Source organism: Ailuropoda melanoleuca, chromosome X (assembly GCF_002007445.2).
Source record: "Ailuropoda melanoleuca isolate Jingjing chromosome X, ASM200744v2, whole genome shotgun sequence".
Lineage (NCBI taxonomy): Eukaryota > Metazoa > Chordata > Mammalia > Carnivora > Ursidae > Ailuropoda > Ailuropoda melanoleuca.
Genome location: NC_048238.1, coordinates 65831419 through 65844755, shown reverse-complemented (window position 1 = coordinate 65844755; position 13337 = coordinate 65831419).

Here is a 13337-nt window from a genome sequence, read left to right as displayed (position 1 = left end):
GATTACCCCACCTTTCTTTATCCCTTACTTCTCCTACCGATCTTCCTAGTTCTTATGTTCCATAGATGAGAGAAACCATATGATAATTGTCTTTCTCTGCTTGACTTATTTCACTTAGCATTATCTCCTCCAGTGCCGATTATGTTGCAGCAAATGTGGAGAAATCGTTCTTTTTGATAGCTGAGTAATATTTCATTGTATATATGGACCATATCTTCTTAATCCAGTCATCTGTTGAAGGGCATCTCGGCTCCTTCCACGATTTAGCTATTGTGGACAATGCTGCTATGAACATTGGGGTGCATATGGCCCTTCTCTTCACTAAGTCTGTATCTTTAGGGTAGATACCCAGTAGTGCAATGGCTGGATCATAGGGTAGCTAAATTTCTAACTTTTTAAGGGACCTCCACACTGTTTTCCAGAGTGGCTGTACCAACTTGCATTCCCATCAACAATGTAGGAGGGATCCCCTTTCTCCACATCCTCTCCAACAATTGTTATTTCTTGCCTTGTCAATTTTTGCCATTCTAACTGGTGTAAGGTGGTATCTCAACGTGGTTTTGATTTGAATTTCCCTGATGGCTAATGATTTTGAACATTTTTTCATGTGTCTGTTAGCCATTTGTATGTCTTCATTGGAAAAGTGTCTGTTCATATCTTCTGCCAATTTTATGATTTGTTTATTTGTTTCTTGTGTATTGAATTTGAGAATTTCATTGTAGATCTTGGATACCAGTCTTTTATCTGTAGTGTCATTTGCAAATATATTCTCCCATTCCGTGGGCTGCCTCTTAGTTTTTTTGACTGTTTCCTTGGCTTTGCAGAAGCTTTTTATCTTAATGAAGTCCCACAAGTTCATTTTTTTGTTTTGTTTCTTTTGCCTTTGGAGATGTGTCATGAAAAAGGTTGCTGGGGCTGATGTCTTAGGGGTTGCTACCTATACTCTCCTCTAGGATTTTGATGGATTCCTATCTCACATCGAGGTTTTTCATCCATTTGGAGTTTATCTTTGTGTATGGTGTGAGAGAGTGGTCAAGGTTCATACTTTTGCATATAGCTGTCCAATTTTCCCAGCACCATTTATTGAAGAGACTGTCTTTTTTCCACCAGCTGTTTTTTCCTGCTTTATCAAAGATTAGTTTCCCAAAGAGCCGAGGGTCCATTTCTGGTTCTCTATTCTGTTCCATTGGTCTATGTGTCTGTTTTTGCACCAGTTCCATGCTGTCTTTGTGATCACAGCTTTGTAGTACAACTTGAAATCCACTAAATACACTAAAAATTAACACATCACACCAAAAAGTAAACCCCTAAAACACAACTAATATCTCACTCTTGTGCTTAACAAAATTTTACCGATGATTTGGGAATAGAAGAAGGAAATTATCGGATAGAAAAAGGAAATTTTAAAGCTAGCTATCAGAGATCCATCATCTATGCCTCTGCACAGGGATCTTAATGACAGTCCTTCCTGGTGTCATATATGTTGTGTCAACTTACTTCCCACTTGGAGAGTCCCCTTGACCCCTTTCTTCTTTACAGGTGACTAGAGCTCCCATTTTTCTTGGGGATTAAAGAAAAAAGGAGTATCTTCCTTTCTTCTTATCAAAGGCCTATTATTTTCCCAATGAGAAAGTTGAAAAACTCAGTTCCTTCAAGAGATATTCCACAGTTGCCACAACTGGTCTAGTCACTATATACCAGATAAAACAATTATAATAGCACATTTCTCAGTCCAGATTATTCATATATGTGTGGAGTATGTGATTTTCCTTCTGTGAACCAACAAAATAATTTTTAACTGCAGGTCCTGAACCATCTTTTCAACTGCCTCTCCTTCTTTCTTTCTCTTTGCTTCAGCTTGTCTTTCACTTTTTCCTAGTGTTCTACTTTCTCTCTAGCTTTGTCTACTTTCAATCCCCCTTCTCTTTTTACATATTTGCTTGCTTTTGGCTTCCTGGACTGATGATTAAGTCAATTTTGGCTTTGCTACTTCTTTTCTATTACCTTTTGTTGTTGTTGTTGCATGGTTAAGTGCACTGTAATCTGTAAAGATGAATTGGAAGTCTCAGGAAGATTATTTTTAATTTTAAATTGTTTAAGATAAATTTACCAATTAACCTAGTTCTAAAAATCCCAGCTGAGAAAATGACTATCCAACAGAGGTTACTGTTTTCATAGAGATACAAAATACGTTAACAGTGGCACCCTCGGTGGAAGACAATGCCTGAAAAATTTCAAACAACCCCAGTACAGACATCAGAATAAAGTTTAATGTCGAACATAGTTATACCTTTTTAGCATTCTTTACTTTAAGATTTCAAGTTCTCTTGTTAGTAATTGACAAGGTATGTTTTCTGTAGTTGCTAAATCCTTGAGACAAGTCTATAACATTCTATTTTAAATAATACTGAAGTAAAAGGAACCCGATATTTCTCCTGTCTATTATCACTCATTCCCCTCCACAAGATCACAGAGGAAAAAAATCAAGAACATTTCTCCCTTCTCCAACCCTCAAAATAAATTATTTTGTTTTTCTATGCTTTTGAAAATAGCAGGTTTATTGAAATACAATTCAAAAACATTATAATTTACTTTTAGGGTACACAATTCAATAGGTTTTTTTATATTTAGAGTTGTACAACTACCACTACAACCAACGTTTTCATCACCACATAAATTTTATATCCATTAGCACTCACTCATTATTTCCCACAGCTCCCCTTTCCTTCAGTCCTAGGCAACCACTAACCTACTACTATCCCTCTCTATAGATTTGCCTATTCTATAAGTTTTATATAAACAGAATCATATAAAATGTGGTCTTTTATGATTGATTCATTTTACTTAACATATTTCCAATGTTCATCCATATTGTAGTATGTATCAATACTTCACTCATTGAAATGGCCAAATAATATTCCATTGTATGGATATACCACTTTGTTTATGTACTCACCCACTGATGATATTTAGGTTGTTTCCACTTTTTGGCTATGATGAATAATGCTACTATGAACATTCATGTGGACATATTTTCATTTCTTTGGAGCAAATACCCAGGAGTAGAATTGCAGGGTCATGTGATAACTGTGTTTAACGTTTTTAAGAAGTGCCAAAGTGGCTGAACCACTTTATATTCCCACAAGCAAAATAGGAGGGCTTCATTTCTTTATGTATTTCCCAGTACTTATTATCTCTCTTCCTGATTCTAACCATTCTAGAGGGTGTGAAATGCTATTTCAGTATAGTTTTGATTTGAATTTCCTTGATTTTGATTTTCAATGATATTCTGCCAGATCTAAAAGAAGACATAGAATTATTGATTATTGATTAGTTTCTCAGGGTAAAGAAAAGGAAAGAGTAGAAAATCTGCTCCCTTTTAATAATAATCAACATCAATTACAAAGCCAAATATAAATGGTTTGAATACCCTCCCCCCCTTTTAAAAATACTGCCTCACTACTGTTTACATGGCTAATTAAAAGTTGGGCATAACCAAGAGTTTGCAGTCAGGACAAGTCAAATTATTTTTATTTTCTTTGCCTCAGCACCATTTACATTTTTTCCTTAAGTTGAAGGATTTGCTGCTTAGAAATCTCCTTAGACAAAAGGGAGCTGAGTAACATATCCCTCCTCTTTCTTCCTCGACTTTCTACACATCACTGATGTGCATTAGTTTTTTCTTGCTGCTGTAACAAATCACTACACATTTAGCAGCTTAAAATAACATAAATTTATTATCTTACATTTCTGTAGGTCAGAAGTCCAGTATGGGTCTTGTTAGGCTAAACTCAAGGTGTTGGCAGAGCTGGGTTCCCTTCTTCTTTTTTTTTTTTTTACTTCTTTTTTTATTTAAAGATCTCTTTCCTTTTTTTAGATTTTAAGTTTTTACTGAAGTATAGTTGACATACAATATTCTATTAGTTTCAGGTGTACAACATAGTGATTTAACAATCTTCTACATTCTTAAATGTTCACCACAAGTGTAGTTACTATCTGTCATCATGCAAGGTTATTACAATATGATTTTTTTCTTTTTCCTTTTTTCTAAATTTTTTATTATGCTATGTTGGTCACCATGCAGTACATTATTAGTTTTTGATGTAGTGTTCCATGATTCATCAACTAATCTTTGACAAAGCAGGAAAAAAACATCCAATGGAAAAAAGACAGTCTCTTCAATAAATGGTGCTGGGAAAATTGGACAGCCACATGCAGAAGAATGAAACTTGACCACTCTCTCACACCATATACAAAGATAAACTCCAAATGGATGAAAGACCTTGATGTGAGACAGGAATCCATCAAAATCCTAGAGGAGAACATAGGCTGTAACCTCTTTGACATCGGCCACAGCAACATTTTTCACTACACATCTCCAAAGGCAAGGTAAACAAAAGAAATCATGAACTTTTGGGACTTCATCAAGATAAAAAGTTTCTGCACAACAAAAGAAACAGTCATCAAAACAAAGAGGCAACCCATGGAATGGGAGCTGGGTTCCCTTATGGAAGTGCTACAAGAACATTGTTTCCTTGCCCATTTAAGTTGTTGGCAGAATGTAGTTAAGTCATGGTTGTAGGATGATGTCTCCATTTCCTTGGGTGGCTGTCAGCTTACCCAGTTCCTAGAGCCACTCATAAGTCTTGGTTCATGAACCCCTTCTTTCTTCTTCAAAGCCAGCAACTCCTCTGCCTTCCTTTTCCACTTTTAATTCTTTTTTAGCTTTATTAAAGTATAATTGACAAAATTCTAAAATGTTTGTATAGTACATTGTGTTGATTATATATATATATATAGTGAAAAGATTCCCACTTTCTAGTAATTAATATATCCGTTTACCTAACACAGTTATTTACTTATGGTTTGGTGAAAACATTTAGGTTCTCTACCCTCAGCAAATTTCATTTCTATAGTACAGTGTTATCAATACTTTTCTTTTTTCTTGAAATTTTTTTTTTCTCTTTTTGTATAGGTCTCCTATTTAAATCTATCTTTTGTTTCTCTGTCTACCTTCTGGTATTCCATAGGCTTTATTTATTTTCCATCTTGTGTAAGGATCTGTATTTCTCCCTTAGAAAGTTATTTATTATATGCTTCCTCTTGGAGAGTGGTAGAAAGGAGAATGGGCTAAGCATTTGCATTGTGGTTAGTGATAATTCTTTCAATAAAGAGTTCCCATTTTCATACAGGCCTTTAATTTAGGTCCATCGCAGAACTTCCTGACTTCCATGCTACTTTAGGTGATTTTTCCCCCCTGTCAGTTGCTTACGTAGTTCTGTGCTATACAAGAGGGAGATCAGAGATCTACTGTTTTGTTGGTTAGTATCTTTCTACTATAGAATGTGAGGACAAGACTCATTCTTAGAAGCAGTATTTAAGGAGTATTTACCCATAAAACTCTACTGGATCTCCTGCTCATTTGGTTACTATAAGGAGTTCTGCTTCAGCAGTTCTTTATGGGGAAATATTCAATGTCAGAGCCTTAATGGTCTTGTAGCCATGAGCCCATTATATTACTGTTCTATCAATTAGCTGTTGCAATTTTCCACATAACCATTTCCTGCCTGCCCCAGGAGTGTTGTGTGAGGAGGATTAGTTGTAGCAACCACCACTTTAATGACATAATTTAATTGAGTTATGAGGTGCCCAGATATTTGGTCAAACTTTATTCTGGGTGTGCCAGTGAGGGTGATTTGAAACGAGATTCACATTTGAATTGGTAGACTGAGCAGAGTAGATTGCTCTCTAATGTGGGTGGGCCTCACCCAGTAAGTTAAAGGATGAGAACAGAACAAAAAGGCCAACTGTCTCGCAAGTAAGAAGGAACTCCTTCTGTCTCACTGCCTTGAAGCTAGGACATTGTTTTTCTCTTGCCTTTGGACTTCAAACCAAAATATGGGCTCCACCTGGTATACCATCAGTTCTCCCAGTTCTCAGGCCTTTGGACTTGGACTGAAACAATGATATTGGCTCTTCTGGGTCTTCAGCTTGCTGACTGCAGGCCTTGGGACTTGTCAGCCTCTAAATTGTATATGACAATTCCTTATAATAAATCTCTTTGTATATACATGTGTATATAATACATACACACATATACATACATATACAACTATAAAATCTATTGGTTCTATTTCTCTGGAGAACCCTGACTACTACATCCAGTATATTCATTTTTATACTCATTTTTCTCTACAGAAACTCCTCTCCCCACTTCCACCTTGGAAAAACTTTTTTTTTCCTCTCATAACTCTTATGCAACCTGTAACCACCCTTCTGATAGAGGCTAATTTCAGTGAGTCATGGAGGTCTAATATCCCCCACACTTTTAAGGAAGGTTTTATTTTATATATATTTTAAGTTCTAGTCTCTCTACCACTACATCAGGAGTAGCCCTCCACTCACAAATTATTTTGTATTTTCCAGGCAATTCCAATTTTTAAAGCAATAATTGGTCTCTTTTATATCTCCTGACATCATAACTGGAAGTCAACTCTGTTAGTTGGCAATTTTTCTCACTGAAAAAGGATAAATAAACCACAATTTTCATCATTACCATGCTTTCTTCTCTGGCAGTGCCTCTGCTACACATATATGTGAGAAAACTGGTTTTGGAGTTCAACAGAACTAAATTCAAAACCAAAATATGTGAAGCAGTGTAGTTTAATTTCTTCCAAGTCAGTTTATTCATCAGTAAATGGGAATAATCATAGCATCTACCTCATAAATTTCTACTGAAAAAATAAGATATTGTGTATAACTCTTAGCGCAGTGTCTCTGCCACATAGTAAATAATATGTAAATTCTAACTATAATCAGTGCTAATAGTATTACTATTACTATTCAATAGACTTAGGAGATCAATGAAATTCTATCCCTATTCTTTATAGCTTGTTTCTCTACCTCTAAGATATATATTTTTAGTCCTATATATGAGATGATTCTCTGGAAAATTTAGCTCATTTTTCCTGCTCTACAGAGAATACATATGCTGATTGACAAGATTTGGAGTAGGTTTTCAGTAAACGAAATTAATCTCAGAACCTGTGATGAATCTCATTCAAAAAACAGGAAGAGTTATTTACGGTGCTAGAAGAAGCAATATTTAAAGTGCCCGCCTAAGATTTTCTACATGAAAATTTGGATAAAATATGAGGAAATTGCAAATGAATTTTTCCAAAATTGACAGCTGTATTACTACCTATCATAAAACAACCCCTGTCTTTGAGGAGTTTCTAAAGGAAAGAGAAAGTTACATTCCAGTTGTTCAGATATATCATTGCTTGCATTTTGACAAAAACCAACACTTATGCATGGATAAGTTTTAATTTTTTTTATACATACACACATGTGTGCATAGTATTGACTAGAAATCAAAATAGAACAAATTTTGATGTTGATCATAGTTCAGATTATATTTATTTTTATTCATTTATTTGAGAGAAAGAGAGAGAGAAAGTGAGAGCATGAGTGGGGTGGAGGAGTAGAGGGAGAGGGAGAAACAGCCCCCCCCCGCCCCGAGCAGGGAGCCAGATGTGATGTGGAGCTAGATCCCAGGACCCTGGGATCATGACCTGAGCAGAAGGCAGATGCTTACTGACTGAGCCACCCAGGTGCCCCTGTTGATCATAGTTCATACTTTTTTTACATTCTTCACTCTAAGGTGACCCAGACCTGAAGAAGGATTCAAATACTGCTTCTCTAGTTATCAATTATGTCATCTTGGGCAAGGGAATCACTTTAAAATAAGAGCATATATAGAGTTATGGATCATGTCTGTGTGTCCATACTCTTTATATTATTTATTCACATTTGTAGTTAAATTGTGCTATGTACATAGAGTTAAAGAGTCATATTTTTAAATTGAGTCTACTATGGGCCACTTGTTAGAAGGCAGGGAATTTGCACCTTAGCAGAAAAAACCAAAAAAAACAAAAAAACAGATAATTAGGAATTAGCAGCTCACCTATCTCTAGACTTTTGGTTCAAACATGTTTCCAATTGTTATTTGGGGGAAAAAAATCAATTTGACTGTAACAGCCCCAAACCACGATTTTGTCCACTTATGTGAAAATACAGAAATGTGATGAGAAATCTTCCTCAGCCAAGTAACATACCTGTTGAGCAAAACACGTTCATGAATATTTCACAAGATATATGTTTTCCAATGACTTTTTAAATGATATTTTAAATACATGCATACATTAACATTCACTCTTTGTATTGCAAATTTCTATGGGTTTTGGCAAATGGGTAGTGTTATGTATCTACTCCTATAGTATCATACAAAATAGTTTCATTTTTGGTTTCTGATTTTAAATAAGTTATAAACCAATATCATTCTTCTTTCTTAAAAAGAGGAACATTATGGAATCTAATACTTAGTGTCTCAAGTGTTTTTTGAGGGATGATCTTATATAACTAATAATAGTATGACAGTTATGTTTCACAGTTTCAAAACTTCCTTCATACATAGTCTCAAATGAGTCTCTAAAGAATCCTAGGAATAAGATGGAACAAGTATTAATTTCCCCATTTCACAAAAGAGAAAACAGGCTTTGAAAGTTTCAGGAAGGTTGGGATGCCTGGGTGGCTCAGTTGGTTATGTGTCTGCCTGTGGCTCAGGTCGTTGGCACAGGCTCCTGAGATTGAGTTCTGCATCAGTCTACTTGATCAGCAGGGAGCCTGCTTCTCCCTCTGTCTGCCACTCCCCCTGCTTGTGCCCTCTCTCTCTCTGACAAATAAATAATAAAATATCTTAAAGAAAGAAAGTTTGAAGTTTCAGAATCATACAGCTGATAATCAGAGGTGCTGAGACTAAAATCAGGTCTTCTAGATCTAACATTAGGGCTCTTCCCACTGCATCATACCACGTATTGCTTTATCATATTTGTAAAATTATTTTTAAGAAGTGTTTTCCTTCTCTTTTCTACATTATTGGATATGATACAACTAGTTCAGGGAAGATGTAGAAATTGTGTTCTTTGGGATTTGCTTTCTGTGATCTTATCTACTAATCCTCGTTACCCAGGTTAACAGTTTTATATACAAAGCCTATATAAGTACGTCGGACTCTAACAGCTTTATGAAAATCAGCCCCCAAACAACTAATTTAGAACAATTAAAATGAGTGTCTGATGAAAAGGGATCTAGGTTAACTAGTTGTTAGAGCAGTGTCAAATTATAATATTAGTGTTTTGCCTTTGCTTTGTGATACTCCCACTACAATATTTTTGTAATATTTAGCTATAGCTGAAAATTCTAGTAATATTAGTGGCCAAAAAATTGACATAAACTGGTATAGAAAGAATGAGACTTTTTAAAAAGATAATGATGAAAATTAGAGAATATTAAAATATTACTTTATAGTGCTATAGTAAAAACAGGGCTTTTATACTGAATTTATGTGTCCCATGTTTAATTTTTGTTTTACAATTTCTCTTATAACTTTTAAGCATATGTCTTCTAGTGACACAAAAGATTGCTTTCTTTTTTAAATGTTTCATCTTTATTCACAAAAGTATATATATATTTTTTAATGTTTTTTTATTTTATGTTAGTCACCATACAGTACATCCCTGGTTTTTTATGTAAAGTTCGATGATTCATTAGTTGCGTATAACACCCAGTGCACCATGCAAAAGATTGCTTTCTTAATTAAAGAAAGTGTAGCAGAAATTAATGCTGCTTACTGGTTCTTTCCTCACAGGCAATTGGTAGGATTGCTTTTTCTTGGTAATCTTTTCTTTTTCCTTTATAATTGGGTGTAACCTGAAGACCAGCTTTGCCAATGGATTGTGAGTAAATGTAACCAGACTCCCTTCTAATCCCAACATTTAACTTCTGTGTACAATCCTTTAAATGTTTTTTTTTCCTTTTGGCCTGGTGGCTAGCAAAATTGAAGACAGTGGATGCCTGTGAACTCTGATTATGATGAAATGATCCTCTCTGTGGATCCATGATAGATCATGTAGTGTACAGTATAAATAAACCTTTGTTGTTTTATACCTATGTTCCTACAACATAACCCAATTGATTCTGACTGATAAACATTGCAAACATCCAAGCAATATTCTGTTCAATTACAGGACATGCTGATTTGTTTATTCATGCCATCATTTATGTATTCAATATACTTCTTATGTATCAACAGATTCTATGCTGGGCTTTAATTTGCAAAGCTCAAAAAGACATTGTTGCTATTCCCAAGCAGCTCATAGTTTGGTGGGGGAGACATATGAGTAAGCAAGTCACTTAAATCTAACATGAAAAGAAATAAAAACCTGCATATGCAAAGTGCTATGGAAACACAGATTAAGGAACAATTAACTGCCTGAGAGGGATAAAGGAAATGTTTCCAGAGAATGTGACACTGTAAATGTGAACTCTGTCTTGAAAGATGAGTAGAATTTTTCCAGGTGAACATAAATAGAAAAAAAAGTATTCTAGACAAAGAGAATATTCTATGTGAAAGATAATGAAAGACCACATAATTAAAAGAAAGTTTCTTTTTCCTCCCAGTTTTGTGAACAGTATTATTATGCAAAGCTAGAGTTTATATTGATACCTTGACTGACTTGCAAGGTAAAATACTTGGGGGCATATATTTTATATGCATATTATTTATATCTATGCACAAACTTACACACATATACATGAAAGTAAGCTGTTTAATTTTTTGTGGCACTCAAGTGATGTGGAATTGTGTGATACACTCATGTCTCTCTCCCTGCTATTACTGTTACCTCTATAATATCAGGGAAGAGTGTTCATTTTGTTCAACCTTATATGAATTGCTATTGTTTTGCAGTCTCAGCCCATATTAAACACACAATAACTATTGAATGTATAAGCATTCCTGACACTTAATGAAATAGATCATCTGATGTTACTACTAGTTTATGGGATCTTTGCAAGACTTTGAGCCTTCTACTTTTTTAAAAAATATATTTTATTTATTTTAGAGAGAGAGAGCATGAGTGGGAGGAGGGATAAAGGCAGACAGAGAGGGTTAAGCAGACTCTGGGCTGAGCGTGGAGCCCCATGTGGGTCTCCATCTCAGGACCCTGAGATCAAGACCTGAGCCAAAATCAAGACTGTGATGCTTAACTGACTGAGGCAACCAGGTGACCCAAGCCTTTTACTTTTGATTGAATTTTTGAAATATCTACTTTGAATAATTTTAATAATATCTACGGTTTTAATTTCCTTCCCTAACCTATTGAAATATCTTCCTTTAAAAATAGTTCTTCAATGAACCCTTCCAATGCTCTTATCTCATTTAATATATCAGGGGATGAAGTTAAAGTGTTAATTCTGATAGGAAACATAGGGTACTTTCTCTTTTTTAAAGATTTTGTTTATTTGAGAGAGAGTGCATAAGAGAGAGCTTGGGGAGGTGGGGGGCGGGGCAGAGGGAGAGGGAGAAGCAGTATCCCTACTGAGCAGGGAGCCCAATGTGGGGCTCGATCCCAGGACTCAATCCCAGGATCCCAGCAGATGCTTAACCAACTGAGCTACCCAGGTGCTCCAACATGTGGTATTGTCAACTACTTACTTAGTTTGTGTTGGATCTGACAAATATGTACAGGAAACTGTACAAGTTTGAAGGAAAACAAGTGACCAAGTTCTCACAATTGTGCATTTCTTATTCTTTGTTTTATCTTGACTAAATTTTAATCAGGCTTATTTCCTCTCAATGGACTCCTGGACTGTGGCTTCCCCCAGGTCTGAATAAACACTAATATATATAACATACCCTTTTTAAAACAGGTAATGCATAAATCTATTTATCAACTTGCCTGGGCAGTGATACCCAGATAATTGGTTAAACATTATTCTGGATATTTCTGTGAAGGTGTTTTTTTTGGATGAGAATAACATTTAAATTGGTAGACTGAATAAAGCAGATATCCTTCATATTGTGAATGGGCCTCATCCAATTAGTCAAGGCATAATAGAACAAGGACTGACCTCCCCGAGGCAAGAAGGAATTTTGCCAGAAATCTACCTTTGGACTTGAATTGCAACTCATCCCTGGGTCTCCATTGTGCTGGGCTCACCTTGAAGATTTTAGATTTACCAAATCTCTATAATCATGTGAGGCAATTCCATAAAATAAATGTCTCTCTCTTTTGGTTTTGTTTCTCTGGAGAACAATGACTAATGCATAGCACATCCATAGAATTGAAATGGGTCAACTACAGTGAGAAACATTTTTCTCAGACTCCCCTGAATATGCCATCTATTCAGTCTTACTCCTTTGACTTATTTCCTCTCAAAATTTCCCATTAACCTTATTATACCTCCCTACTAAAAATAAAGCTTCCTTCTTTTTGATTTTGAGACACTTAAAGATCCTGAGGTTGAAGTGTTCTTTCTTTTGCAGTAGTCTTTTTGAAAAAAGAAAAATTCTTACACAAGTCTGGATTTGTTTTTATTTGACACAATAAATTATTCAAAAAGAATAGGAAGATTAAAATATAAAAATATAAACATATTTAGGAGAAATTGGGGATAAAGACAATTGGACAACACCAACAAAAAAAGGTCAGAAAAAATAATTGAAGATGTGACTACAAATAAATTTAATATATACCCAAGAAGAAGAGAATAGATACAATGCTGAAAACCACTAAGATAAAGAAATTAAAATACTTGTTTCTTGATTGCTAAGGTGTGCTTTTTTCCCCTCTAAATAAGCATGATATATGTTTAGTGAGGACTGGCCCAAAAGGAATATGTGTTTAGATTATACTTAGGTAATTTGTTTGTGAGATTATTAACTGAATGTATTCATAACTCTCTTTATAATAGAAACATAACATAATGGGATTGTCAACCTTTTGTTGGATACCTTAATTTTAGTATCTTCAGTGGAATTAAAGTGTAATTCTCTTAATAATCATGACAGAAATAATATTTTTTCTATTTTATACCTAAAATAGAAAAAAGACTAGAAAAAAATTCTTTTCTCTTCTGGTTCATTCAGAAAAATATCTTGAATTTCTTTAAACAAAGAATTTTTTTCAAAAAACCCACATTTTTGTATATGTCCAGTTTGCTATCTTGTAGCTTATAAGTGGAATGGAGGAAAAGATGACAATAATGATGCAGACGACAGAGAGATTTTATATAGTGTATAGACAGAATGACTTTCTAGGCCATAACTATCCTATTACACATGTGTCCCCACCCCTCAATGGGTATTACTCAGGTGGGAATGGATGCCTCCAAGATAGGAATTCCATGCTGAAAACTGCCTTCAAGAGAATGTTTCATTTGGACTTGCTGACAGTCTTTGCTAAATCCATTTCAAGGAATTAGGAAAAGAAAAG